Source organism: Pinus tabuliformis, chromosome Q, assembly GCF_031772625.1.
Source record: "Pinus tabuliformis cultivar Carrire ecotype Pingquan chromosome Q, CPIR1, whole genome shotgun sequence".
Taxonomy (NCBI): domain Eukaryota; kingdom Viridiplantae; phylum Streptophyta; class Pinopsida; order Pinales; family Pinaceae; genus Pinus; species Pinus tabuliformis.
This window is the reverse complement of record NC_142296.1, coordinates 359194780-359209447: the sequence shown is the minus strand read 5'-3', so window position 1 is coordinate 359209447 and position 14668 is coordinate 359194780.

Genomic DNA, 14668 nt, shown 5'->3' with positions numbered 1-14668 from the left:
TCTCCAAAAGTATCTCGACAATTACCTTCTTCATAATATACTCCAAAATCTCTTGAAGTTTAGTCTTTAGTTCATAAACTAGAACGAATATATGTTTCTGCTAAGAAGCCAGATAAACCCAAAGCTTCTAAAGAAAGTGTTACTTCATTATTCAGAGAAACTGGTATCCTAACGCGATCAAAAAGTGATAAACTTGGAATACCTCCTTTTGAGTTTCCAATACATTCACAACATAAGAATGTTTCTGTGTCTAGATCTAAGTCAAATATGAGTGAGGTCACATCAAATTTCCCTCCATTCTTTCCCTCATTCACTACACCTCCATTCACATCTTCTCATCTTTCCATTTCTTCTACTCAAACAATTAGTGCTACCACAAGTAGTACTAGTCCAATTGTAAGTTCCACATCCATACCTACTACTTCTGGATCTACTTCTATATCTTCTCAAATACGAACTCAAGTTATGGCTAGTTAGCCTTGGACTAATCCTAGTTCCATGTTGTTTGTAAACCCACATCCTCTTCCTGATCATCTAGAGAAATGGCAACCCAAATAGAATCTAGATGATGGTCTTCCTGTTGAAGAACACATCAACAATTTTATGTTGGCCATGCATTTGAATGGAGTTGCACATAAAGATATTGTAGTAAGATGGTTTCCCTATACTCTTATAGGATTTGCAGGATCCTAGCACTTTTCTCTTCCAGCCAGAACTATAACAGACTGGGTAACTTTTGAACAACTATTTCTTGCAAAATTTGGAGACGATAGAACTGTGGCATATTTAATCAATGCTCTCTCTAACCTGAAAAGAAATTCAGGTGAAAGGATCAAAGATTTAAACTCTAGATTTAACAAGTTATTAAACAAAATCCCAACTGCTTCTAAACCTATTGTTGATGTACAAATAGAGTGGTACATTATTTCTACCTTCTAATATAGCCAGTAAGGCTACTCCTTTAGAAAACATGAAAGAACCCCTATCTGTAGAAAAGTGAATTCTATCTTTAGAAAAACAATCTGAGATGGAATATAGGAAATATAAAAAAGTGACTTTTAGCCAAGAATAAAAAAGAAGGCCCCAAAGGATCCATTCGATCTTGAAGGTCTTCGAAAAGTCTTGAAAACTATGTCAAGTGATATCATTGAAATAAAGAAACAAGTAGCTAAATCATCAGATCCTAAGAAAGCATATCGCCCATACAATATAAGTCCTACTTGGACATCTCAGCCCCGAATGTAACTTCAAGTGCTGAATCAAATCTAGATGTTGAAGATGCCTCAACTGCTGAAGAAGAGTCAGAACACAAAGAAGAAGTCAAATTAAATGGGTTATGGGACTTTATTCTCCCCACTAAAGAAGAAAGAGAGGCTATGCCTACATCCACAAGGAGCAAAGCATCTGTTGGCTCAACTATACCAAATGAGATATAGAAATATCCTCCCACAAAGGAGAAAGCAGTCAATAAGAATTCTAAAACTATTCAAACTGATCCTATTCCCCTAGATACTTCCAAAACTTTGATAGTTTCAGATACAGTGGAATACAATATAGTTGAAGACATGGAAAATACTAAGGCAACCATTTCATTATATGAAATGACCAAACTCAAACATCAGTAGAAAATCTTACTGAGAGAACTCAAGGCAGTTCCTGTAGCTCCCATACCACCATCGGTTATAGCCCAAGATGAAAAAGATATGGGAAAACCCCCGTCACCTTCAAGCAAGGTAAAACCAAATGATCTTGTTTTGATTGGTGATAGATCTAGTTCTCACACTCCTCCTTTCCTTTTGACTTATGAAATTTTCAATAAAAATGTTCATAATTGTCTCATCGATTCAGGAGCTTCTTTGAATATCATGCCAAGATCTGTGTGTGCGAGACCTAATGTTACCCCTCAAAAGTCTATTGTGCATATAGGTCAATTGGATAGAACAAAATTCAAGGTTGTTGGAGAAATGTTATCAGTATCAATTAGATTATCATCTAACCCAAAGGTACTGCAAGTGATTGATGTCTTAGTGGCAAACAACCCTGAATTTTATGGTCTTATTTTAAGCAGGGATTGGTATGAGAAACTACATGGATATTTCACAACTAATTGGTCACACATGTGGTTATGATATAATGGTAAACCAAATCAAATTAGAGTTGATTGTGGAAAATTTATGAAACATACAATCATTGAATTAGAAGGAGCAAAGAAGCCTCTAATTTTCACTAATAATATTATTGGAACTTATTCTACTGAATCATGCCTTGGCTCATTCAATGGCCAAATATCACCTTTCCCTGAAAATACTGTTACTTCCCAGGCTTAATTTTTTTCTCAATCAGACACTTCTAAATGTAATGGATTGTAGATTTTTGTGCTTAGGTTTTTTAGAATCTGTACTTGGATATTCCACAGTTTCCACTTTTCTACTTTGTCGATGATGGTGCAGGACTCGAAATGTCTGGATCTAGACTCGAAACATCGACAAAGCAAAAAAATGGAAACTGTGGAATATCCGAGTACAGATTCTAAAAACCTTCTAAATGTATTAATCTTAGTAATAAAAGTTTAGATCATTCTTTGTTTAAGACTCTATACTTTGATGGCTCAAAATCAGATGATGGTGCAGGAGCAGGTTGCATTTTAGTTAATCCGCAAGGAGAGAAAGCAATGCTAGATTGCAGACTTGAATTTCAATGCACGAATAATACTGTTGAATATGAAGCATTGATACAAGGCATGTACAAAGCCATTGGATTAAGCGTTAAATATTTGTAGGTGTATGGGGACTCGGAAATGATTGTTAAGAAAGTTAGGAACACAATCCATTATATTTTTGGACACTTGAAACATTATCAAGCATTAGCCTAGAGCCTCACTTCTCATTTCACTACATTTAATATTTCAACAATCCCTAGATTACAAAACGCAAGTGCTGATTTACTTGCCAATGTAACATCTAAATTGATACCGTCAAAAGAATTTAGTCTAGATAGATTTTCGATTGAGTTTATTTTTAGGCCTTCCATTCCCAATAACATAACAAATTGAAGAGTTCTTAATGATGATACAGATATAATCGACTTTCTTTCATCATATGGATCTTATGAAGGTCAAATCGTAGATGAACATGAACATGACTTATAGATTAAAAATAAATAGGATGCAAATACGATTCCCAAGTCTGTAGTCAAGATGGAAGATCTCTATGATTTAAAAGGTAGGTTTGAAAAGACCACCAATTCAAAAACACAGAGTTCTACTCTAAGATTTGAGTTGATTAATCTTGGTACACCTGATAAACCTCAAAACATAAACGTAGATTTGGGCTTAACACCCAATGAAAGGATGTCATTCATTAAATTGCTAAGAAAATATAAAAGTATCTTTGTTTGGGATTATTCAGATCTCAAAACATATGATACTTCTATAATTTAGCATACTATACCCATGATTTCAAATGAAAAGCCTGTCCAACAAAAACTTAGGAAGATCCACCCAAACTTAGAAATTCAAATTAAGTCTGAACTCAATAAAATGCTTAAAGCCAAAATCATTTTCCCTGTAAGACATTCAAAATGGGTGTCAAACATGGTTCTTGTGAGAAAAAGAATGGAGACATTAGGATTTGAATAGATTTTAGAAATTTGAATAAACCCTATGAAAAGGATAATTTTCCATTACCTACCATGGAGCAGATTTTGCAGAGATTTTGCAGTCAGTTGCAAGTTCTGGATTGATGTATTTTCTTAATGGATTTTCAAGTTACAATCAGATTATGGTCCATCCAGATGATAGATTAAAGATTACATTTAGGACAAAATGGGGAACATATGCATATAAAAAGATTCCATTTGGATTGATTAATGCTAGCACTACATTTCAACGTGCTATGGACATAGCTTTTAGAGGACTAATAAAAAATTCAGTTGTAATATATTTAGATGACATCACTATCTATTCTAAACATAGAAACAACCATATCAGTCACCTAAAACAAATCTTTGAGAGATGTGAGAAATTCAGCATTTCTTTGAACCCCAAAAAGGCTTATTTTGCCTCGGTAGAAGGTAAATTATTAGGATTTGCGGTATCTAAGAAAGGAATCTATATCGATCCTAATAGGATTCAAGAAATTGAAAACATTCCCATACCATATAAGAAAAAAATGATGCAATAATTTTTAGGACAAATTAACTTTGTAAAATGACTTATTCCTGGTTTTTCTCAAATCGTCTTACCCCTACAGTCAATGATTCGAAAAAATAAATTTTTAAATGAGGAAAAGATGAGAAAGATTCTTTTGAGTTGATAAAGAAAGCCATCATTGAGGCCCCTTCCTTAACAACTCCCAATTTCCTAAAACCATTTTTATTATACACATTCTCTTTGATACCTCTTATGCGAGAGTTTTGGCACGGCTAAATGATTAGAAAATTGAAGCACCTATTTCATTCTTTAGTTCTAACTTACAAGGTGTTGAGCTAAATTATTTAGCCTTGGAGAAACAAGCTTTTGTTGTATTTAAAACTTTAAAACATTTCAGACCTTTTCTCCTAAAAAAACACACTAAGATAATAGTACCTTACCCCGCTATAAGACAACTGTTAATCCAACGTGAAGTAGGAGAGAAGAGAGAAAATTGGGTTACTGCCCTTCAAGAATATGATGTAGAAATACATCCTAATAAAATTATTAGAGGTCAAGCTTTTTTCGGAATTCTAATCGGAGCCTCTCATTTACCGATAGAGGACGATAAACCTAGTGAAGTGTAATTATCTGAGGTAAGCCTCAACGGTTCTTAATCACAAGACGCTGATCTAATTTTTTTATTGAAACATCGACATGCTCCCTTATCTCAATTATACAGCTAAGCATGCTCTAAGGCTTAAAGTAAATCAATATCAATTAATTGATAATGTGTTATTTAGAAGAAACTATGATGTTGTATTGTTAATATGTTTAGAGAAACCTGAAGCTGAAAAGGTAATGCAGTAACTACATGATGGTCTAGCTGGAGGTCATTTCGGAGGAAATACCACAACACATAGAATTCTGAATTCTGGGTACTATTGGCCAACCCTTTTCAAACATGCACATGAATATGTGAGGAAATGCAAAGTATGTCAAACCGCAGCAGGGAGAGAAAGGAAAGCAACACTCTCGTTGCAGCCAATAAATATACAACAACCATTTGAACAATGGGGGTTAGATATTATTGGTTAAATAACTCCAACCTCCTCCAAATAGCATAAGTATATTCTAAATACAACTGATTATTTTACAAAGTGGGTAGAAGTTATCCCATTAAAGGTAGTTAACACCCAAAACATTACGAATTTCATTGATTAGTTTATAATTACTAGGTTTGGTCTCCCATCAGCTTTAATGTTTGATAATGCATCTTACTTTTCTGGAAATGCTATGTTAGAGTTTGCTTTGATAAAAGGTTTTAAACTTAAATACTCAGCTAACTATTATCGCAAGGTAACAGATTAGTTGAATCTACAAATAAGAACCTGATTAGAATTATCAAATGGGCTGTAGAGAAAAATCATAAGAACTAGCATAAAGCACTAATATTTGCTCTCTAGGCAGATATAATCACTTAGAAGACCTCAATAGGTACTTCACCATTTGTATTGGTTTATGGGAAAGAGGCAATTCTACCCATAAACATAACAATACCATCTCTTGCTTTAGTTCAGTTTATTAATGAAAACCCCTCTTCTTCCCTTGAGCTTAGACATGGTCAAATCCTTAAATTAAAAGAACAGAGAGAGAAAGCCAAAGCAATACATGCTCATCATCAACAGATAGTTAAAGCTTCATTTGATACAACATCCAACAGCCCAAGAAATTTTGAAATTGGAGACCTTGTTTTGAACTGGGATAAGGCGCATGAGGAAAAATGTAAACATACCAAATTCCAAATACTGTGGCTTGGTCCATTTCAAATCATATAGATGTAGGAATTTACAAGGTAAGTTCCTCATAAAGAACACCAAAGGACACCACTCACAAATAGATCACATATCAATACGCTAGTATTCTTGACGTGGTTAAAACCCTCAAAGAGGGAAACAGTCCACGGCCTGAGCCAACGTAGCCACTTCAGGCAAATTATTAATAAAATAATGAAAATTTACATAAGCTTCTCTCATGAATGGTTACCCTACAAATTACCCTCCATGCTCTTTAAAAAGAGATCATGGACCAATCAGGTGTTAAGCCACAAATCAATTGTCGGTAATACCGATGAGAGAATGAACTTTCGGATCACTACATATTGTGACCGTGGGATTGTAAGTTACAAAAGTACCTTCTAAAGAAACACACTTTACCTAACTCTACACTAGACCAAGTTATACTTAACTATTTCCTATGTGTCAGAATATCCTAACACCCCCCCTTAAGGACAACTTGGGATAGGATTGAAGGATTTACAAATATGACACAATAGGAGAAGGAATGAGGCATTAGAGCCTATCCCCCCATAGTAACAACTTCTTGAACTCCAACCAAAAATCAAAGTTTAGTAAACTTTGCCTCTGTGAGAACCTCTGTAAAGATGTTTGAAACCTGATCATTTGTTTAACAATATTTCACTTCAAGAACATGGTCATGAATGAGCTTTCTGACGAAGTGGATGTGCAGTTCAATGTGTTTACTGCGTTGATGTTGGATTGGATATTTTCATAGATGAGTGGCACTTTGATTATCCCATCAAAGTGTAGTTGGATGATACTGCTGAAAGCCAAACTCTGACAGGATCTGACAAAGCCACATGGCTTCCATACTAGCTTCTATGGCACCACGATACTCTGCTTCTGCTCAAGAAAGAGAAATGGAACTTTGTTTCTTACAAGCCCATGTAATAGGTGATGAACCAAGAGTGAACACATAACCTGTAGTAGACTTTTGATCATCAGGGTCACCAGCCCAATTGAAATCAATGAAACCAACAAATAGAGGAGATGCTTCTGCACTGTAATGAATCCAAAACTTAATTGTACCTCGAACATAACGAAGTATTCTTATAGCTTCTTTCCAATGAGTTTCATGTGGGTTTTGCATAAACCAAGCAATAAGGCCAATAGCAAAGGAAACGTTAGGATGAGTATGGGTCAGATACAAAATTTTTGCTACAAGTTGACGATATAAGGTAGCATTAACTTTAGGGGAAGTACAAGTGACTGAAAGTTTGGCTCTAGATTGAAAGGGAGAAGGGGCTGGCTTATAGTCTTCCATGTGAAAATGGTGTAGAAGATCACAAGCATACTTGGACAGGGAAAGGGAAATACCTTCCTTGGTTTGCAAGACTTGAAGACCAAGAAAATTATGCAAGTGTCCTAAGTCTGTCATTTCAAACTTCTTTTTAAGGCTAGACTTCACATGGTTTATAATGTTGGGATCACTACCAGTAAGGATAAGATCATCAACATAAAGAACAAAAATGATAAGAGACTTGCCCACTTTCTTGGTGTAGACAATATTGTCAGAATGACACCTAGAAAAGCCAATTTCTAAAATAAAGCTATCCATTTTGGCATACCAAGCCCAAGGGGCTTGCTTGAGACCATAAAGGGATTTCTTAAGGTGACATACAAGGTTGGAGTCTATTTGTATAGAGCTAGTAGATTGTTCCATACAAATTTCTTCATGCAAGTCCCCATGCAAGAAGGCAGATTTAACATTCATCTGATCGACTTCCCATTTGAAAGGGGTAGCAAGGGAAAGAACAAGGCATATAGAGCTCATTTTGGCAACAAGGGAGAAGGTTTCAATATAGTCAATGCCTTCAACTTGTGAAAAACCCTTGGCAACAAAATGAGCTTTATGCTTATCAACTTTTCCATCTGGTCCATACTTGGTTCTGTAAACCCATTTCCATCTAACAAGTTTTCTTCCCTTTGGTAGAGGAACAAGATCCCATGTATCATTTGCCAATAATTAACGATATTCTACATTCATAGCTGCATCCTAATCTAAATGGCCCGAAGCTTCTACAAAAGTGTCACGATCATCATTCGCTGAACTTGAGCCAGTAAAGAAGAGGCTCTATCGAATTGAGAACGTGTACGTCGTTGATCTGTAGGATCACTGGCAAGAGCACCTGCTACATCCCTAGTAGCACGGACCCATTTTTGAAGTTGAGGAGCTGAAAGAGGATCCCGTGAAGGTGGGGGAGGATTGTCATCCTCACTATCATCATTTGAAGAAGAAATATTTTCATAAGTAGAAGGGATAGAGAGAGGTAGCACATCCACCGAACTAGGCTCATAGGCCGATATATTTTCAGCAAACTTTACATCTCTTCTAATGATAAAATTTTTGGACTTAAGTGGAATAAGTCTATATCCTTTGACATCTTCAGAATATCCAACAAAAATATATTTTTCACTCTTAGGTTCTAAAGATTTATGTTTCTCATCTAGAATATGGGCCCATGTTTCACTTCCAAAAGCACGAAAGTGACTTACATATGGTTTAATTGAGCTCCATGCTTCTTCTAGAGTGATATTCTTTAAAACCTTAGTAGGAGTGTGATTTACTATGTAATTTGCATAGTTAATTGCTTCTACCCAAAAATAAAACTAAGTCCTTTAGATTGAAGCATACAATTAGCCATTTCCTTTAAGGTGCAATTCTTCCTTTCAGCTACACCATTTTGTTGTGGAGTATATGGAACCGTATGTTGCATTTGAATTCCATTCTCAGTGCAAAATTTGATGAATTTGTTGTTAACATATTCTCGACCATTATTAGATCTTAGCTTAAGAATTTGATGTCCAGATTATTTTTCAACAAAGGCCTTAAGGACCAAGAACATGTTAAATACTTCACTCTTGAGTTTTAAGAAGTATACCCAACTGCATCTGGAGAAATCATCAATGAAAGTTAAGAAATACTTGTAGCCAGAGAATGAAACAATTGGAAGTGGATCACATAAATCACTATGCAAAAGCTGTAAAGGGGCCGAGGTGTGCCAAGAAGCACGTTTTTCAAAACTATCTCGATGATGTTTTTCGAGTACACATTCGGAACAAACACCATCTCTACAAGATACCATTGGAAGACCTGTCACCATATTTTCTTTACATAGATTCTAAAGGGAGCGATAGTTTAAGTAACCAAATTTCTCATGGAATATTTTGCTCACTTCATAATTATGAGCAACAAATACCAAAGGAAGATTTGATGACCCAAAGTTGTTAAAATTATACAACCTTGTAGAATAATCAGTAATGCCAGTAGCTAAAATCTATCCAGGATCTCTTAGGTCCTTAATTACAGCATCGTGAGGTGAAAATTCAATAATTTTACCTTCACCTAAATGAGTTATCTAATATACAAATAGAAGGTTGTAGGATAAGGTTGGAACACATAATACATCATTAAATTGACCATTGTCTTTTTGACAATTCTAGTCCCTATAACACTAAGATATCTATCATCACAAACATATATATTTTTGGTGTTACAATCATTTAAAGAAGAAAACATGGCTTTGTTTTTGGCCATGTGACAAGAAGCTCTAGAAACAATGAGCCACTCATGAGAATGAGAAGAAGAAGATACATTTAGTGCATAACTAGACCGAGATGCTTGACAACCACATGCAGAAAGTGCTCTTCCTAAAGATAAAGTTGAAGTTGAAGAGTGCTCCAAATTGATGTTATTCTTCTTCATTGTTGCTTCCAGGGCTTCCATATTCTTAAATCATTTGGATTCTAAGTGGCCATCTCGATTACAAAAGTGGCAATGTCTATGAGTCTTCATCCCTTTGTTTTTATTTGCCTTATCATTCTGTTCAAATGATTTTTTATTTTGAGACCGAAATTGCTTAGGACCCTTATTTGGTTTAGGACCATTCTTTTTAGCATACTGCTTCTCAGGATTCTTTGAATTTGGTTGTTGTTGGGCAGCTAAGGCTTTCTTAGAAGAGTTTCTAAGATTAAGAAGACCAAGATATAAGATCTTTTCTTGTTATCTTATTAAATAATCACAAAAGGCATCAAAAAGAGGGGGACTTGTAGTCTTGTCCTTTAGAAACAAAGGCTTCTCTAGTAGAATGGAAGGTGGAAACAAACATAGAGTAGGTTGGTCCCAACTTAGTAAGAATGGAATAGGTAAGGCTACCATATTCTTTCTTAACCTTAACACCTTCCAAGAGAGGTCTAAGGGTCTTGAACTTGGACAAAAAAATCTTCAATGAAAGAAAAATTATTGGGGTCCAATGTAAGCAACTCATTTTTGAGTTGATGGTCTCTAATTTCATTTTTAATTCCAAAAACATTAGTGAGTTGTTTCATTGCTTCATTAGGAGTATTAAGTTTTGCGATATGGAATCTAAGGTCTGGAGAAATAGACATCCCTATCAACCCACGTGCTTGATCTTGCCTATCTTCCCATTTGGCTGCCTTATCTCCATCTTGAGGTTTGGTTTCTTGGCCTGAGGCTATTCTGTAAAGACCTTTACTTCTAAGTAAATCCACAATGTAGGACCACCATTGGAAGTAGTAGGTGCTCTCAAGAATAACTTTGCATGGACTTTCCATTTTAACACAAACTGAAGCTGTAGATGTTGAAACTAAGTTTTCGAATGGAAAGATCTCAAAAAATTAGGCCGATTTAAAAAAATGGCTATGAAAATGGCTTCTGAATGAAGAAGTTACGACTTTTTGAAGAAAAGTTGTTAAATATGCCGATGATGTGCGTGAATGTGTGGAAATGAATGATAATGTTATATTTAAAGAAAATCTCCCCCCTTTCCAAACATAAATCTAGTTAGCTCACTTTTAAAAAAAAAATTATGTGACTCACTTTTATAAATAAGTGAAAGTCACTTTTACAATGGTACTTTATGAGCTACCCACTAAATTCTAACTTAAATAAAAGATAAAGAGACTTTAGAATTATAAGTGACTCCCTTTTTATAATGGGTGAGAACACTTTTACATAAAGCAACTTTAAAACATAAGCTACATGATATTTTTGAAAAATTAACTCAATAAAAAGAAATACTTGAACCCAAGACCTCTATTCTCATAAAGTAACTTTGGCTCAAGTGAGATAGTTTAAAAGGTTAGTAAATTTTGGAAAAGAGGAAGAGATCTTTTCTGAAGCTTTGGGGTGTGTGCTTACTTGAGAAAGCTCTTTTTTGCCTAAAAAACAAAAAACACAAAACCAAACACGGACATACAAAAAAAATAAACCTTATGACTTGAGGTTAGTTTTAGCCGGAAACTAAATATTTTCCTCAATGTTTCTAATCTTACGAGATCACACTAAGACATGGCAGAAAATAGCATACGCATGAGAAAAATCCTTCCTTTCTATTTCTGATTTGCCCAGATTGCACAGAGTCGCGGAGCAAAGAACATACATAGAAATGAAACTTATAGATCTGGCAATAAAAAACAGAGAGCTAAATAAACCGAAATAAACGGAGAGAAAATAACTAAAAAATGCAAATAAACACTGTATACCTCCAAATATTAAAAATGACGTAGCTAGGGCTACCAGAAACCTTTTCACATCAAACGAAAGGGGTTCCTCACCGAAACAGATGTTCATAACACAATAGAGCAATCCCCTCGGTCCGAAAGTAGTCAGAAATAGTAGATCTAGGAAACGATAGTCGGATGCAGTTCTACCGGCTTCAGATTTGGATCACTAATGCATGCGGCCCTAAAATAGCTCTGATACCAAGTAGGAATTTACAGGGTAAGTTCCTAAAATAGAACCAAAGGACACCACTCACAAACAAATCACAGATCAATACACCAGTATTCTTGACATGGTTAAAACCCTCAAAGAGTGAAACAATCCATGGTCTGAGCCAACGTGGCCACTTCAGGCAATTTATTAATAAAGGAATGAAAATTTACATAAGCTTCTCTCATGAACAGTTACCCTACAAATGACCTTCCATGCAATTTAAATGAGATCATGGACCAATCGGGTGTTAAACCATGGATCAAGTGTCAGTAATACTGAGGAGAGAATGAACCATCGAATGACTACATATCATGACCGTCGGATTGTAAGTTACAAAACTACATAGTAAAGAAACACACTTTACCTAACTGTACACTGGACTAAGTTATAGTTAACTATTCCTATGTGTCAGAATATCCTAACAAGAGAAATCAGGCCCATCCACCCTTTTGTTACAATATTTTCCAGGTAGGAAAGACTCTTTACCTGTAAATGGGTAGATTCTTAAAAATATTTTTCTTAGAAGTTAAACATTAGTTTAAATATATATATATATATATATATATATATATATATATATATATATATATATATATATATATATATATATATATATATATATATATATATATATTTAGGAAAATAAAGATTGAATACTATCTCTTTTTGGCTGTTCAAAATTTTAAATTTCTGATAATTTACTTAATTTTTTCTTGCTTCTATAAATAAGAAGAGTAAAAGGATAATTATAAATATGAGATTTAAATAAACCTTATTCCTTTGGAAAAATTTTGAATTTACTAAAGACATTTAGTTTCTGAAAAGACTCTAGATTTTATAAAGTATAGATGTTTTTGTACTAGTCAAGAAAAGAACCAGTAACATAGCAAGCGTTCTCTACAAAAAGGTATTTACCAACTCTATAATTATCATCCATAACTCTTAAATGAGCCAGTGATTCACCCCATCTAATATAATTTTCCTTTTCACAATGTAATTAAAAAATATTCAAAACTTAGAAGGTAATGGGTTTTAGCACGACCTTGTTTATCATGATCACTGGAAAATAATTTAGACTGATATTACCAATACTACATATCATAATAGGGTAATAGCTAATGACTGAAACAATCAAAAGACAAGGGGTCTCATCACGAACCAACTTGTTTAGTTTAAATTACAAACCAGTGACTGACATTGTTACCATCAGGTTACCAAGCCTAGACAATGGATTTTATGAATATTTAAAGTGAAAAGTACCATAAAAATTAAAGAAGTTCCAAGTGAAAGGAAATTGAATAAAATTTTGATTAAATTTTAAAATTAGGAATCAATTTCAGATGGGACTATGAATCATTGTTGGTTAAAAGATAACCCTGTCGAGGCTATGGACGTGTGCTCGCAGTAGGGGCTCTATCTATGATAAATGAGAAAAAACCTATAAAGCCAATGTTAAGAGAATACCTACTTTATCTTTATAAATCTAAGTATTGACTTGTATAGACATTTTATGTTTTATCACCTAAAGAGTTGAGTAAGAAAGAAGCGAGATAGGTGAATACTTTATATTCCATAAAAACACTGTTTAACTTATGAATCATACAATTCTTATTCTTTCACAACTTTTCTTGTTTTGAAAGTTTGAGAAATATCAAAGAAACTAATCAGAGATAGCTAGTTCTCCCAAGTGAATCAGCAATTGTTGTGCTATAAAACAAAGCCCCCCCTCGCATTTTTATTATATATAATACAAATGTGGACACTTTTAAAAATTTAATTTTTCCCCACTTTTGAATAAAATGCCAACTCTTAGAAAATTGTTACTTTTTAAAAAGCCCTTTTTGAATCTAACTTAAAACATATCAAAGTCCTCATCGCAAATTTCAAATCACATAATTCCTTGGTAACAAAGTTAAGCAAATTCAAACAATACCAATATGCGACTTGCAATTGAACTTTGCATGCGACAACCCGATGGCATATCACACATCGAAGGACATTATGGAAAGAGCTTAATTGTTATCGATCAAAACTCCGATATTACGATATCCTGATATTGTTATCTTGCGATTTTGTGATATCGCATATCGCATATCGCAAGATCCATCAACAAAGTTTCATTCGCGCTATATCTTAAATATCGAATATGACAAATTTGAAAAATATTTAATAGATTTTTTAAGTTTGGCACGAGTTAGGTCAGAATGATTTAATATGGTTATCATCCCTATGCATGTAATCATGGTGTTCGTTATGGTTTATTAATGTTAAACCCGCTCCCGGATCTTTTCTTACAAAGTTTAGTCGTTTCATCAAATCTTTTATTTTATGTGACAATTAATTGTTGTTGGTTTTAATAGGAAATTTTCTCAAGCGATGTCCATTTTAAAGGTGATTTAGAAACATACTAAGAAAACTATCGCAGAAACCGAAAGCACAGATATGCTATCCATTTTTACAGATACAATATGCATTGCAGTTGGAGGCGCCATTTCATGGTAGACTATCTATACTATGCGGGAGAATGAAAACCTTGAATTAATAGATATTCGACCAACTGCTGACAGTAAAAAATGTCAAGAGTACAGTTCAGAGATGTTGCATGCTCTCTCCTTAACTGAATAATAGCAAGGGCTAGGGTCTTTCCATACACAGATATGATAAGATGGGTAGTAGAGAATACAAAAGTGGAAGATAGACTTATTAAGACAGCGAAAAAAACAGTCTTGGGTTCTTTTAGAGCTGTAGATTTACAACAAATGTACAAGCTACCCGATGCCCAGGACATTTATGACAAATAGTTTGTTGCAAAGTTTGTAAAGGAAAATGGAGACCCGATTCATATGATATGGGAATGGAGGAGAAGAGACAATAAATTCAAACAAGATAAATAGGGTATGTACCTCGTTGCTTCTTTAGCCAACCCTTATAACTTCACAACCT